We start from the raw sequence: 14543 nt of genomic DNA, 5'->3' as shown, positions 1-14543 counted from the left end.
GAATCTGAACAAATTTCGCTACTTTTTACAATGTAAATTATGTAATTTATATAAAATATATTGCATAGATAATAAAAGTGAACATGTTATGCAATCGTTCACGTGTTAAGTTAAATATAAATTATAATAAAATTGTAACAAATTTTAAAATAATCTGACATTTCGAGAAGCCCAATCAGACTGTAAGACCATAAGCTGGAGCTAGTTAAGTTTATGCTTAAATCTGGCCCAGCATTCAGTATTCAAATATATGGAAATTTTGATATATTATTATTTGTGATATTTCTATAAAAAATAATATTTTGAATATTTGGAAACTTTGTTTCTCTACCAGCGATGTAATGCGTATAATAATCCCCGAGAAAAACAAAGAAAGTTGCACATAATGAGATAACCCTTCCGAAAGACAAAGGCGTCTGTCACGTGCATAAGATTCTACTTGAGCAAGACAAAGGGGGAAACATGTGCTACATGTATAAGATAATCTTTCAGTACAACCCTTGAGAAAGATAGAGAGTTACATGTATCACATGTACAGGAGTTACATGTATCACATGTACATAAAACAATTCTTGAGAAAAGTAAAGGGAGTTACATGTATCACATGTACAGGGAGTTACATGTATCACATGTACATAAAACAATTCTTGAGAAAAGTAAAGGGAGTTACATGTATCACATGTACAGGGAGTTACATGTATCACATGTACATAAAACAATTCTTGAGAAAGGTAAAGGGAGTTACATGTGTCTCACGCATAGGATAATACTCGAGAAAAACATCCGGAATTACATGTGCCAAATATGGAAGATAATCCCGGAGAAAAATTGAGAGTTAAGTGTGCTACATACATACGATAATCCTTGTGAAAGGCAGCCATTTTGAAGTTTTAGGTCAACCATCAAAACTTTTGAAGATATTGATCTACTGTTAGAAGTCTAAGATTGAACGTTGGACTTTTTTGAAGTTTTAGACAATCTGTTTAAATTTTATTCGAAAATCTTACTGTACCTCACGATTGTCTGGGCCAAATAATAACTATATCAAATGAGACCAACCCATACATGTTTCATCCGTCTAGCCTAATATCAAAGTTCGTTCCGTAAAGTTTTATTAGCACAGCTCGCTAACTACTAGCTATTGATGATATATATTTTTTTTTTAAATTTCGATTCAAAATGCAACAGAAAGTCTAACGTTCACGCTCCTCGTGTTATTAATACACGAGTTGTTTTCGGTCTAAGGTTTAGCAAGGTATGATATACTCGATGGTTTAGTATCGCAAGGCAAAGTTGGACGATAATTGCTTCTTTACAATTTTCTCACAGATTTCGACTACTTTTTCTATCTAATGAGAAGGCAAATACCATCAGCTTTGATTCTTCGAATAAAAGAACTTTGATGTCTGATTAGAACACATTTATATGTAGCAGACTAACGAAATCAAATGAAATATAGCAATGCAATGTATGAGAGACGAGTTTATGCCCATACAACGTTAGAGTACGAATAAATCTAAATAAAGGCTCGGATTTCACATCAAACTTCAGCGCGACGAAATGTAATATATTTTGCATTTACCGGACTTATGTAAAGCACTATTAGTGTTTCTACCTTTTCAAGTTGCTATGAAGGAGATGACCGCCATTACCAGGCCACTCTGTACGTTTTCAGTTGTTGGTGGCAGGGATCCAACAGCTGGAACGTATATGCGAAAAAATAGACTACGTACCACTGCGCTGTAGATGTTCCTAGCTAAGTATAACTTTCCACAAAGCTAGGAAGGTGTATCAAAATGAATAATTAGTACCCGACATAGGAATTTCAAAATATGTTGGTTTTTAATGATATCATTATATACACATGCTCATAAACTATATGGCATGTTTAAACTTCAAGTAATAACATTTAGTCTATATAAGTATGAATGCGAGAAACATCTAATTTCGAAACAATTTGTTCCAACGGGATGTTTTTGAAACAGAACGATGTGGATGCGACATCTTTTGGGTCAGTAGCCAGCACCAGACTTTCTCAATGTAAGTTATCCCAAACAATATCCATGAAAAATGCAATTTCCGGCTGTGTATGATGTCAGTTTTCACAAAATAAATTGTAGAAAAGGACAAAACTATATATTCTGCCGTAAACTTGAGACACACTTCATTGCGGTAAGTCAATCTCAAAAGATTTACTAATTGCTGGGATAGTAAATGTGCATGCACTCTTTGCCAAATACATGCAGGCTTTACAAGCAACGACACTGCGACATGTAAGATAGATATCCCATGGTTGTAAAAACTGTATTTTAATGGTTGTAACTTCAAGGTTGCTCAAATTAGTTTACTTACGTGTTGTACCTTATAATTTAATAATTTAAAAAATCTGACAAAATTCTCTCAATGTCGTACATGTATCAAAATATTATTGAACGTTCACTTTAAACTTTGTTGGGGATGTGTTCTTAATGGATAATTTTCGTATTTCCAAAGAAATTCAAAGAATAAAGATCAATGTAAAACATAGCTTGAAGGGCTAAAGGTACTGTACAATTCAGTAGAGGTGGGTGGGGTTGGTACTCTAATTTGTGAATAAAAAGCAATGAATCCTGATAATAGTTATGTCTTTTAATTAATTGTCTTGTAATGTTGAGCAATGGCTATGTGAAAGAATAACTTGCCATAAAAAATTCCCCACCTGCTTATCCACATCCTTTAATGCAGTGTACATAAATATGGAGTCTGTATGAACTGATCAGGAAATGCATTGACACTTAGAAATACTCCATTCAGTGACAAGAAGATTATGATTTTTTTAATATAAAACTTGAAGAAAATGAACATCCGCTATTTTACTCCTCGTACTATTTGAACAACATTGACAGTAGTTCCTAAAAATAGTAGGAAGCTTGTATTGGCAATAAGCAAACGCTTTATGCTAAAATCAATGACACAACTGTACATGTATTTTTGATGAGAAAATAGCACAACTGTACATGTATTTTGCAATGAAAGCAATGTGAATTACACTGGCCCTTGCTGTACGATTTTAATCAAGCCCTTCCCTGTGACCTAACCCAATTCTTAATTTAGAATCGGTACCCCAGCCCTTCCATGGCTCACAGACCCAGGTCATAATTTGGAATCCGTATCCCAGCCGTTCTCTGGGACATATCCCAGTTATACTTTGGAAACTGTTGCAACTGCAGTTTTATTATCACATATACTAAGCATGAAAAGAGCAATGTTGAGACAGTAATGATACAGACCACTGAGCCCATTTTATCTATGTTATACTTTGATTATAGTCACTTGTAGATGACAGTAGTCTCTGATATTACCATAAATCATAATATTGTCACGTCTGAATAGTATGTCGGTAACTCAGCCACTTCACATCTTTGGACTAATACTGTCATGGTTCCAGAGTGTGGACCCTTCCATGATCTGTTAATTGCAGCTATTACCATATTTTGTTTCGACTGAAATGACCACTCTTTGACAACATATGTACTGTTTCAGGTGCTTGAAATATTCAGTTGACGACAATTACCAACCCCAGCCGGTCTGTATCAATATAAATCATTGTTAAGCATATGTTATCTTATGCAATTACCATAAAGTGATATATCAACAAGATCAACATTTCTAGTTTCTCACAGTTTCTATCACATTACCCATTATCAGTTTAGCAGGTCAATAGTTAAATTGGTTGCCCCAATAACTCATCAGCTACATTACATATCTTTCCTTCTGAAGCACCCCATGTCTTTGCAAATGTGTTTATAACGTATGACAATAAAATCTAATTAATCCAGTGTTCAAATTTTACTCTCCAAAAATGACTGTTAATATATGTTGCTTGATGAGTAGAGGATGTTCTGAGATTTCAGATGCTGCGCTTAAGCACTGCCTCTGCAATTCTCTTCCGTTCAAATTAATGATCGCCCGGACAGTTATTTTCTGAAGAACCTCGCCCTTTGATAACAAATCAGCACCCACACAATATTGACTTTGTTATTAAACATCACGAAACGTAAGGTTTCAACGACACATATTATAATATACAACACAACTCTTGCTATAGACCAACAAACCATCATAACATCGCTAACAAGCCATCTTCTTTGTAGGCAAGTTCAAGTAAACACGAGACTAATAGACGCCTGGCAAAACTAGTTATGGGAGATCAATGATTTAGTGGTTTTTCGTAGAAAGCTGGACCTCTGGCAAGTTATTGGCTTCATGTGTTCTTAATTTGTCTACCGCTATTTGCTTTGACTGCTTGAAAAAACATTCTGTATTCGTATACTTTCAATCATTGAAACGCTTATTCAGGCACTGAGTTACTTGATATTGGCTTTTTTTTCTTAAATGACTAATACATAAAGATGTAGCTTACTAAAAATAGTACTCTTGACATATCCGAGCGAATTGTGTACAGATTTATAAGCTGCATTAATTTTCTAATGAATGAATTACAATCTATCGGTCTGTCTCTACGCATGCATGTATGTATTTATGTATGTATGTATGCATGCATGCATGCATGCATGCATGTATGTATGTATGTATGTATGTATGTATGTGTGTATGTATGTACACTCATGTTAATACGAATTAAAAAGGTATAGTGCACTCAAGTTAATACAAATTAAAAAGGTACAGTGCACTCATGTTAATACGAATTAAAAAGGTACATTACACTAATGTTAATAATAATTAAAAGGGTGCATTACACTCATGTTAATACCAATTAAAAAGGTACATTACACTCATGTCAATACCAATCAGCTCTTAATGATCAGAAGTTCATATGAAAAGAATTCAGAAATGTGGACAAGAATAGATAGACAGATAGAGAGATGGATAAAATTTTTGAATTAATTGACTGATTTCCAGTAGTCGTCTATATTTTTCAGAGTGTTTCTTATACGCGTAATTTCAAAACAACTTTTTCCTAAACATTATTACATTCTGCATGTTTTGCTTTCTATGCAAAAGCACATGAAATATACGTTCAACCCAGTTTTAATAACTTTAGTTTTGTTCTTTACTTTGAATTATTCTCACTTTTTCTTGTAACTTTGCTTCTATTTTGCAACAGAAAATGATCTTAATGTAATTTTTGTATTATTCACCATTTTACTGGCCACCTACAGCAAACGACATTTTTGCTTATTGTCTTTAAGTACAGTATGTCATTACAGACAAATTACTTTCATTTTTAAAAATTGATTTTCATTAATAATTGTTTAACATGTAAGGGGAATTTTATTAATTTTGTTTTTGTATTTGCATTATTAATCATTTTCTAATATGCAAACATGGTATGGAAGTGCACATACATTACCCTTTGTTAATTGATAGTGAATGCAACACGCGCTGTACAGTATTCCTTTTATTCGGACTGACATTTCTAGCCGTTAATACTGCCGTAATGGTTTTTCCCCAATGTAAAAACGAACAGAAAGAAACGTCTAGAATTCAAGTTAATCTCATACAGAGCGAATTTGCCCTATCCCTCTAGTCTCCCTTACATTAATCAATGTGTTTTATAGTTTCTTTTCTCTATAGCAATACTGTAGTTTTCAAACATAATTGTGCTGAGATAAAGAAGTTTAATTTCATATGAGCCTAAACTACTCTGATCTGTGATAGATCTTTTGCGCAGTGCTAGCTTAACGTAAACATGCCATTCGTTGCTTAACTGACGGTGGTGTTTTGTGATGACAACACAATCCGAATAATATTTTCTGTTGTACTGACAGTGATAAAGTAGTGTGAAACAAAACAGAAGCAAATGGACTGCAATTGGTGCAAAACTAGCATACGTGAATAAGAGAAGCTGTCATCACATGTTGAACATAGTAAACAGCAGAGGAGGAAGAATCACTGCACGTGTATGGTGCATACCTTACAATCTGGCTACTGCCAGTTTACATACTAGATTATACTCTTGATTGTTTTGCACAATACCATTTGATTCAGGGAAATTTCACAAGGAACCAATGCCACGAACCAAAGTGAAGGAAATTACACACTGAACCAATGACACGATTTAACGGTGAGTAAACGAAAATTTCACAGCATGTACGATTTTGTTTTCATTCCTTGGACACGATGGTACTGCTTATATCTTACTGTTGCTTTCAGGTATGTCAAAGTAAATTTCATTCAAAGTCATATAATTTCTACTTCTATTGCCAGATTTGTTCTGTACAAAAATATTTTCATTCAAATTCAGATAATTTCAATTTCCATCAAAACATTTATTCTGTACATATAAATATTGTCTTTAAACTTCAACTGAATTCTGCTCAAACCACTAATGCTGCTGTTGCTGCCGCTGATACTGCTACTACTGTTACTACTACTACTACTACACTGTCTATCGTTTATTCATATTTTTTCGCTTCGGTCGTCATCACTTAAAATATAACAACATTCGTCCTTCTTGTACTTCTATTTTCTGAGTTGTTCCTCTCCCTTATCTCATTATTAATCTTATTATCGTAGAAAATGTGCAAAACTTTCAAGCGTACTTTTTTTCTCTGTCTTGATTTATTATGACTCAAAACATTACGAAGTACAATGTGAGTTAGACAATTGTCCTTATCTTTCGAGAGAAGATAAAGTTGAGGTAAAGATTGTAAAAAAATATTGATAAAAAATAAGATCATGAAGCTTTTTCTTATCTTATTGGACTGCATCAATGCACTGTTCTGGGTCGAGTTCAGTCATATGAAGTTTAAATATTAGCTTCGCTTCGGAGTGATTGTAGACAAAAAAGATGTTACATGTTTGTCCGAGAAACGTACGACGTTAAGAGCACAAATAATTTCAGCATTACTTGTGCAAGCGGTTCGTCTATGTACTTTGAATCTCTTAAAGGTATCCATAACAACCCATTAAATGAGACTGGTTTGTAGGTGGGAGCCGCTGCAGCTCAATTGGTGGAGCGTCGGACTAGTAATCCACAAGTCGCAGATTTGATGCTCGCCAAGACGAAATTGGTTTGGCTGCCTCGGTGCACACTTGGAAAATGTACTTACCTCAAGTTTCCAGGGCAAAGATGTAACCGTTAACGTGTCAAACGTACCCTTAAAATTACTACCAACCAAACTTAGACTTTAAGGGTGTACGGTATTTATGAAACCAATTTGTTGTTCCACCTTGTAGTCATTAGCGCTACATGCCTTTAGCCCAAGAAGATCTTTCCCAGCTCTTTCTCTTTTTTTCTGAGCACAATATTGCGCCTTTGCATTATCCCCTGCGAGGTAAAGAAAAATGAAATTGATATTACCGACTATACACCTATGAGGAATCCTGTGGAAAATGTTTGTGTACCGTACAATGAAAATACATTTCACATTATCGAATATACACATATGAAGAATCCCGTGGAAAACGTTTGAGCAGCACAAAGGGAAATGGACTTTAGAAGAAAGACAAAATAATTGCAACGGCTCAAACTACTCTTTCATACTAACATAACTGCGCGAAGAACAAATAAAAGTGGGAAAGGACGGATAAAACACTGACAATTGTTGCAAATGACATAAATGAAAGAACAGTGATAAAACTATCGGCACATACCGTAACACAGAATCATACCAAATTCCAAACATGATACAAAGCGGACAATCAACCAACTAACAAGTCAAACAACCTACGTTCACATGGATAAATATATTATCTAGGTCTGCAGTGAATTATGAGAAACGTATGTACATATCTCCAACAAAAAGCGTCTCTTTCCTGTTTCTCTCTCTCTCTATGTATGTATGTATGTATGCATGTATGTATGTATGTATGTATGTATGTATGTATGTATGTATGTATGTATGTATGTATGCATGCATGTATGTATGTATGTATGTACGTTGTAGGATTTAACGCCATTTTTTAGCACACGATAGGCTATACATATCGGCCAGTATTAATGGTGGAGGAAGAACACTGGAAAACCCAGGAAAGAACCATCGACCCACTTATGTATGTATGTATGTGTGTATGTGTATGTATGTATGTATGTATGTATGTATGTATGTATGTATGTATGCATGTATGTTTGTATGTATGTATTTATGCACTCACTCACACTTGTATGCATAAATACATACATGCATGTGTGCGTGCGTGCATGTATGTATGTATGTATGTATATGTGTATGTATGTGTGTATCTTTGTGTGTATGTATGTATGTCTGTATGTCTGTCTGTATGTATGTATATATGTATGTGTGTATATATGTATGTATATATGTATGTATGTATATGTATGTATGTATGTATGTATGTGTGTATGCATGTTTGTGTATGTATGTATGTGTGTGTATATGTGTGTGTATATTTATGTGTGTGTATGTATGTATGTATATATGTATGTATGTGAGTATGTATGTATGTATGCATGTATGTATGTATGTATGTGTTTGTGTATGTATGTGTGTATGTTTTTGTATGTATGTATGTATGTATGTATGGATGTGTGTATGTTTGTGTATGTATGTATGTGTGTATACGTGTGTGTATATGTATGTGTGTGTATGTATGTATATATGTATTTATATATGTATGTATGTATACACATACATACATACAATATATATGCATATATGTTTTATGTATGTATGCATGTATGCATGTATGTATGTGTGTATGTATGCATGTATGTATGTATGTGTGTATGTTTTTGTATGTATGTATGTATGTGTGTATGTATGTGTGTATGTTTGTGTATGTATGTATGTGTGTATATGTGTGTGTATATGTATGTGTGTATGTATGTATGTATTTATATATGTATGTATATATATATGTATGTGAGTATGTATGTATGTATGTATGTATGTATGTATGTATGTATGTATGCATGTGTGTGTATGTATGTATGTATGTGTGTATGTTTGTGTATGTATGTATATATGTATGTATGTATGCATGTGTGTATGTTTGTGTTTGTATGTATGTACATATGTATATGTATTTAAGCATGTATGTATGTATGTATGCATGTGTGTATGTATGTGTGTATGTTTGTGTGTATGTTTGTGTGTATGTATGTATGTATGTGTGTAATGTATGTGTGTATGTATGTATGTATGTATTTATGTATGCATATATGTTGTATGTATGTATGTGTATGTGTGTGTTTGTGTATGTATGTATGTATGTGTGTGTTTGTGTATGTATGTATGTGTGTATGTATGTGTGTATGTATATATGTTTTTATGTATGTATGTATGTATGTATGTGTATGTGTGTGTTTGTGTATGTATTTATGTGTGTGTTTCGGTAAGTATGTCTACAATCAACTGATTCATATTTATTAGGGATCTAGATGTGCCAACTTAGATAATCTTTATATTTATTTTGTAACTCAAATTCCATCAGGCTGGTGTCGACCTCATAATGTTTACAGCAATACCATGGATTTTTCAATGCATAAAAATAATCCCATTTTCGATATCCATAAAATGGTTCATATATTGCAGTTATAATTACAATCGAAAAGTCCTCCGTCACGTTGCATAATCACTATGTAGAGCAAAGTTTTCGAGTTATTCAAACCGCTCATACTAGTTGTCAGAATTGTCTTTGAAATGACCCACAATGGAGTGAGACTGTAATCATTTATTTCTCACGCGTGTTTCCGGTACATGCTTAAAAAAAGGCTAGACAGATGCATAACCCTCGCTTTTGTTACCAAGTAAACGTATAACATTACAGTAGTTTATGGAAATTTTTTAAATTCACTAGATAAATCAAATAATTGCTGAAAGAGAACTGGTTTATATATAAATATTATATATGTTATGTTTAAATCTTTATAACTTACAACATGTAGGTAGTTGTGTGACGATAAGAATGACAATATAGTACTAGTTCAATATACTGGGGGTTTATTGGGGTTTTCTTTAACCAATATATATTATTCAGATGGCTTCCGTTTGACACTCTCAGCATGCTTGGAACTCAAGCAAGGTCTCATTTTAATATATACAGCCCAAACAGCAAAGTTGATGATCGCACCACTTGGACATCTCTGACATTTAAATATTTTTGACGAATATATTTGCAAACAAACCTTACAACAGTTGTTTTGTCTAGCAATATTGTGAGTCATGGTACACAATGTTAAAACATTTCATCCTTTGCATTAACTGATCAACTCATAGTGTTTCACGAATATTGACCACGGTGTAAAGTATCTTTGATTTTCATTCACAATCAATGCTGCTGGTGGCACAAACCAGGCCCAGAGATCACAACGCTCGAAACTGAGAGAAAGATTGAGTTCTCGGCTTCAACTAATCAGAAATTGGCTTTTAAAAGTAACATCCTTTGTGATTGGTGGATAATTTCAATCTCAACGTGACGCTAAAGTGCTTATTTAATTTCTAAATCAGAGTTCCATAGCCTGACTTGTAGTTTATAGACGGAATGTGTATGTTCTCTTTGTCTGATGTTTGCTTCATTGGTATTGGAAGAAAGCACTATTAACTTTTAATAGTTTTAGAAGGAAATTTTTCCTTCTGATACTCTTTAAAATCTGATCTTCTTAGCTTGAAATGAAACATATAATTATCATTTCAATTTTTCAAATGGTCATGGCTATGAATTTAAACTTTATTTTAATTTGAAACAGCGATGGATATAAGTTATAACATCATTTTTTTTTAAATAGAGATGGATACTTGCAAGCGACTTCCGTTCGGAAAGGGCTGAATTAAACTGTTAGTGACTTATAGTACAAAATTATTTGGTATATTTATTGTACACTTACATCAAGAATGGCATGTATAATAGTTTAAAGGTGCAGTTGCAGAATTTACTAGATAGGAATTGATTCTCATTGTACAATGCAATACAAACAAGTTCAAGGAAAACGTCAATCTATATATTTGCGACTCTACGACTTTAAGGCTGACTCAGTAAGTAACATCATGAACCAGAAGCATGAGTGTAATTTAAGTATTACACTTTGAGCCAATCGTATTTTGCCGTTAATGTGTGTGACGCATAGTCGGGATGTTTTGAAAATGAGTCTAATTTGTATTAGATTTGTATGGACTTAAGATAATTCGTCTGTGGAACAGGATTCCTAAAGTTTAATCGAGTTATGGTAAGCATGGGCATACTTTTGCATCTACCACTGTTCTTAGATTAATGAAGTAATGTATCGTAGAATTCCAAACACCGTCAGAATTGAGAAAGCTGCGAGTAAATCAAAGTTCAACGCAAATAGCAATTCTTGACAGCAATACAAAATTTGTCTCTCCGTATATGTCATATGGTTCAAGGTAATTTGCTTGCTAAACGTTTTACCTCAGGACGTATGCAGCTGATTTTTCTATTACCCTGCGTATTCACTGCCTTGTCATTTCGCTTTCCGTTGGGATAAAAGGATAATCAGTTATTTTATTTGAATTGATGGTAGACACCATTGCTAAACATTACATGCTCCTTTTTTTCTCTTGAACTTTTGTAGTTAGAATAGTGCAGTATTTTTCCATACTGCACGACATGTGTGTCTAAAAAACAGCACCGTGTATTATGATATTATGAACTATTCTGTAAACAAACAATGTACGCTAATTTTGAGGTTTTATATCGTAGTTTTATTAGGCTTGTTTCTGGATGAACTAAACAAGCTGTTTCGTCCATTTGAAAGCAGTGATGATACAGTTAACAGTGTGGATGAGTTCATCGAGTAACAATTAAAACAAAGAAGCAAACGAATGAAAAAGATATTCGCACTGTCAACAACAAACATGAGAGACGGCAATATTGAAAATACCGTTCTGATCAATTATAGAATTATTTAGAAAAATATATTCGCAACATTTCGCAACTAGAATGATTCAGACTATGACCAGTGCTATCTAGAGTCTATAACAATAGCATGGAAAACATATTGAGGTAAAGGACTATCGCATGTCTCTCAGATACATACCATTTTACAAGTTTGTCAAGATACGAAATTCGAGACAAAATGGAACTGAAGATTTTGGTAGAAAACTAAGAGCCTTAGAGCAAATAAACCAAGACGACAAAAAGTCTTATTTCAGCTAGCTTTTACAGAGTAGCTGTTTTGAAAATTTGCCCTTTTACGATGTTTGATACAATGCAGAGATGTAGAGTAGCGATAGAAGACATACATGTCATATACTTAGCTTGGATCATTCCAACAGCGAGCATGCAAGTGACACAGAGTAAACATGTGTCTTCTTTAGCTGGTGCTAAGAATGACAATAAAATACACTTATACTTTTGCGACTTTAATTTCCTTAAAATGCACTTTCTTACTTCTGCAAATCCAAATTACATGGAACATGTCATGGGTTCCAAAACTTATTACACACCGCAATTTTGTACTGCAATTTCGACTACATATCCAATAGAAATCAGCATATAGTTACTGCACTCAAATCACGTTCTTCTTACTGCACTCAAAACGAAATGAATGTGATATTTCATATTGTCTTTTGATAATTTCAGTTCAAAGAATTAATATTTTCTGCTCGATATGATTCCAAACAATCAATGAAGTAACAGAAGTGCTGTTGATTAAATGCCAGTCCACATCTTAAATCACATGTGCATCGTACGGAATTGACGCAGCTAATTAATCCAGTCCATCACAAGCGGAAAAGAAAAATTGAGTAGAATCAACAGAAGAAAAACAAAATCATTCCAGAGCATTGGAAAAGTCTTTTCACTGATCATTCATTCAAAATATGACCAAATTTCAATTTTAAATAGCCAACAAAACGAGATTATTATTTAAACTAATGTCGAATGCGCGACGAAGTTCAAAAGTCGCTGGGCATTGTTATTTGCACATTATTATGTTACTCTGCGCTTATTAATTTACGTTTGTGCAGTTGTTTTGGATACAGCATTAATTCAATTACTTTATTTCTTTGTATTGTATTTAATTTATTATCAAGCTTTATGTAGGAAAACAAAACGAGTAAATAATACAAACGTTACTATATTTGCATGGGAAAATATGAATTAGATTTTGTTGTTGACTAATACTGCCAACGCAAGTCATACAGTATTACTAATATAAAGTCGTTTATATTTTCCCATGCAAATGCATTAACCTATAAGTACAATTCTGGTCATCCCCAAATGCGATACACCCTTAGCATATCTCTCTAAAGCAGAGGAAGTTATCAACATTTAATATCATATTTAGTCGACAGGTTAATTGATGGGCGACTTAGTTTTTGATGAGCTAAAATAAAATTGCCACCTAATCTCTGGCATATGGTCTATGCACATTTCCCCATTCATTAACTCTTTTGGGTATATTTAATTTATATGCCAGAGATTAAGTGGTATAATTCTGATGGCGTATCTGGTTCATGTATACCTCTTGACGAGTTAACCTTGAAAATAGTGTTTGCCCTGTCAATGCCCACTGACAGTAGAACGCATTCGTGTCAAGTGTGTCGACTTCCACCCGATGTCAAGTGTGTAGACTTCCACCCGGTGATACGGAAGTACATTGATGTACACTCAGTAGACTTCCATCCGGTGATACGGAAGTACATTGATGTACACGCAGTAGACTTCCACCCGGTGATACGGAAGTACATTGATGTACACTCAGTAGACTTCCACACGGTGATACGGAAGTACATTGATGTACACTCAGTAGACTTCCATCCGGTGATACGGAAGTACATTGATGTACACTCAGTAGACTTCCACCCGGTGATACGGAAGTACATTGATGTACACGCAGTAGACTTCCACCCGGTGATACGGAAGTACATTGATGTACACTCAGTAGACTTCCAACCGGTGATACGGAAGTACATTGATGTACACTCAGTAGACTTCCATCCGGTGATACGGAAGTACATTGATGTACACTCAGTAGACTTCCACCCGGTGATACGGAAGTACATTGATGTACACTCAGTAGACTTCCATCCGGTGATACGGAAGTACATTGATCTACACTCAGTAAAGAAGCTTTGTGATGATAAGTAACCAGACTCAGTCTTGGCGTTTTGAAGCAATGAGTTTTATATCAAAGATTTAGATCATACGTTTTAAAGTTTATACATGCTTAACCTTTAAATATTTTTTATAAACCTTCTGCATGAGTTTAGGATTTTTACCTTGTATATTCTATTATTTTGTAACTTAATTTTGAAATTATTTGGAAGAGTTTATCTTACTAATGATTTTTGCAATTCTTCATTTATATATTTTTAGAACTTGAGCTTTAATTGCCGCCATATGCTCATTATGGTGTTGATGTGGCATTAAACGCTATTACATACATACATACATACATACATACATACATGCATACATGCATACATGTTATTTACTTTAAGTTGGACCAGTTAACTGCTCATGTAATTTTGTGTTAAACTCTGGACCGGACTTGCGCTAGTTGTTGCTGCTACGTGAAAGAATTTCCCAAAGAACTTAGACACATTCAAAAGTGCTCTCAAAACTCACCTATTTCTATTACAAGAACAGGCTTCAAGACAACAATGTTAACTTCC

The 14543-nt window shown here is 34.0% G+C and overlaps 1 protein-coding gene across 3 annotated transcripts in view; it reads left to right on the top strand.

The window, feature by feature from the left end:
• Nucleotides 1-5811: 5811 nt before the first annotated feature.
• Nucleotides 5812-14543, top strand: part of LOC149802501 (glutamate receptor ionotropic, NMDA 2B-like) — a 141207-nt gene continuing 132475 nt past the window's right edge. The window contains exon 1 of one of the 3 annotated variants that reach the window (XM_089951744.1): nucleotides 5812-6067. The gene's annotated coding sequence lies outside the window, so the exon portion shown is untranslated. The remainder of the gene's footprint in view (nucleotides 6068-14543) is intronic. The other 2 variants (XM_089951743.1, XM_089951745.1) reach the window with 2 other exon arrangements.

The sequence above is a fragment of the Sinohyriopsis cumingii genome, chromosome 3 (assembly GCF_028554795.1).
Source record: "Sinohyriopsis cumingii isolate HCF-2022 chromosome 3, ASM2855479v2, whole genome shotgun sequence".
In the NCBI taxonomy this organism is placed as follows: Eukaryota; Metazoa; Mollusca; class Bivalvia; order Unionida; family Unionidae; genus Sinohyriopsis; species Sinohyriopsis cumingii.
Note: the sequence above shows the minus strand (reverse complement) of the source record. Positions and strands in the feature narration are given on the sequence as shown.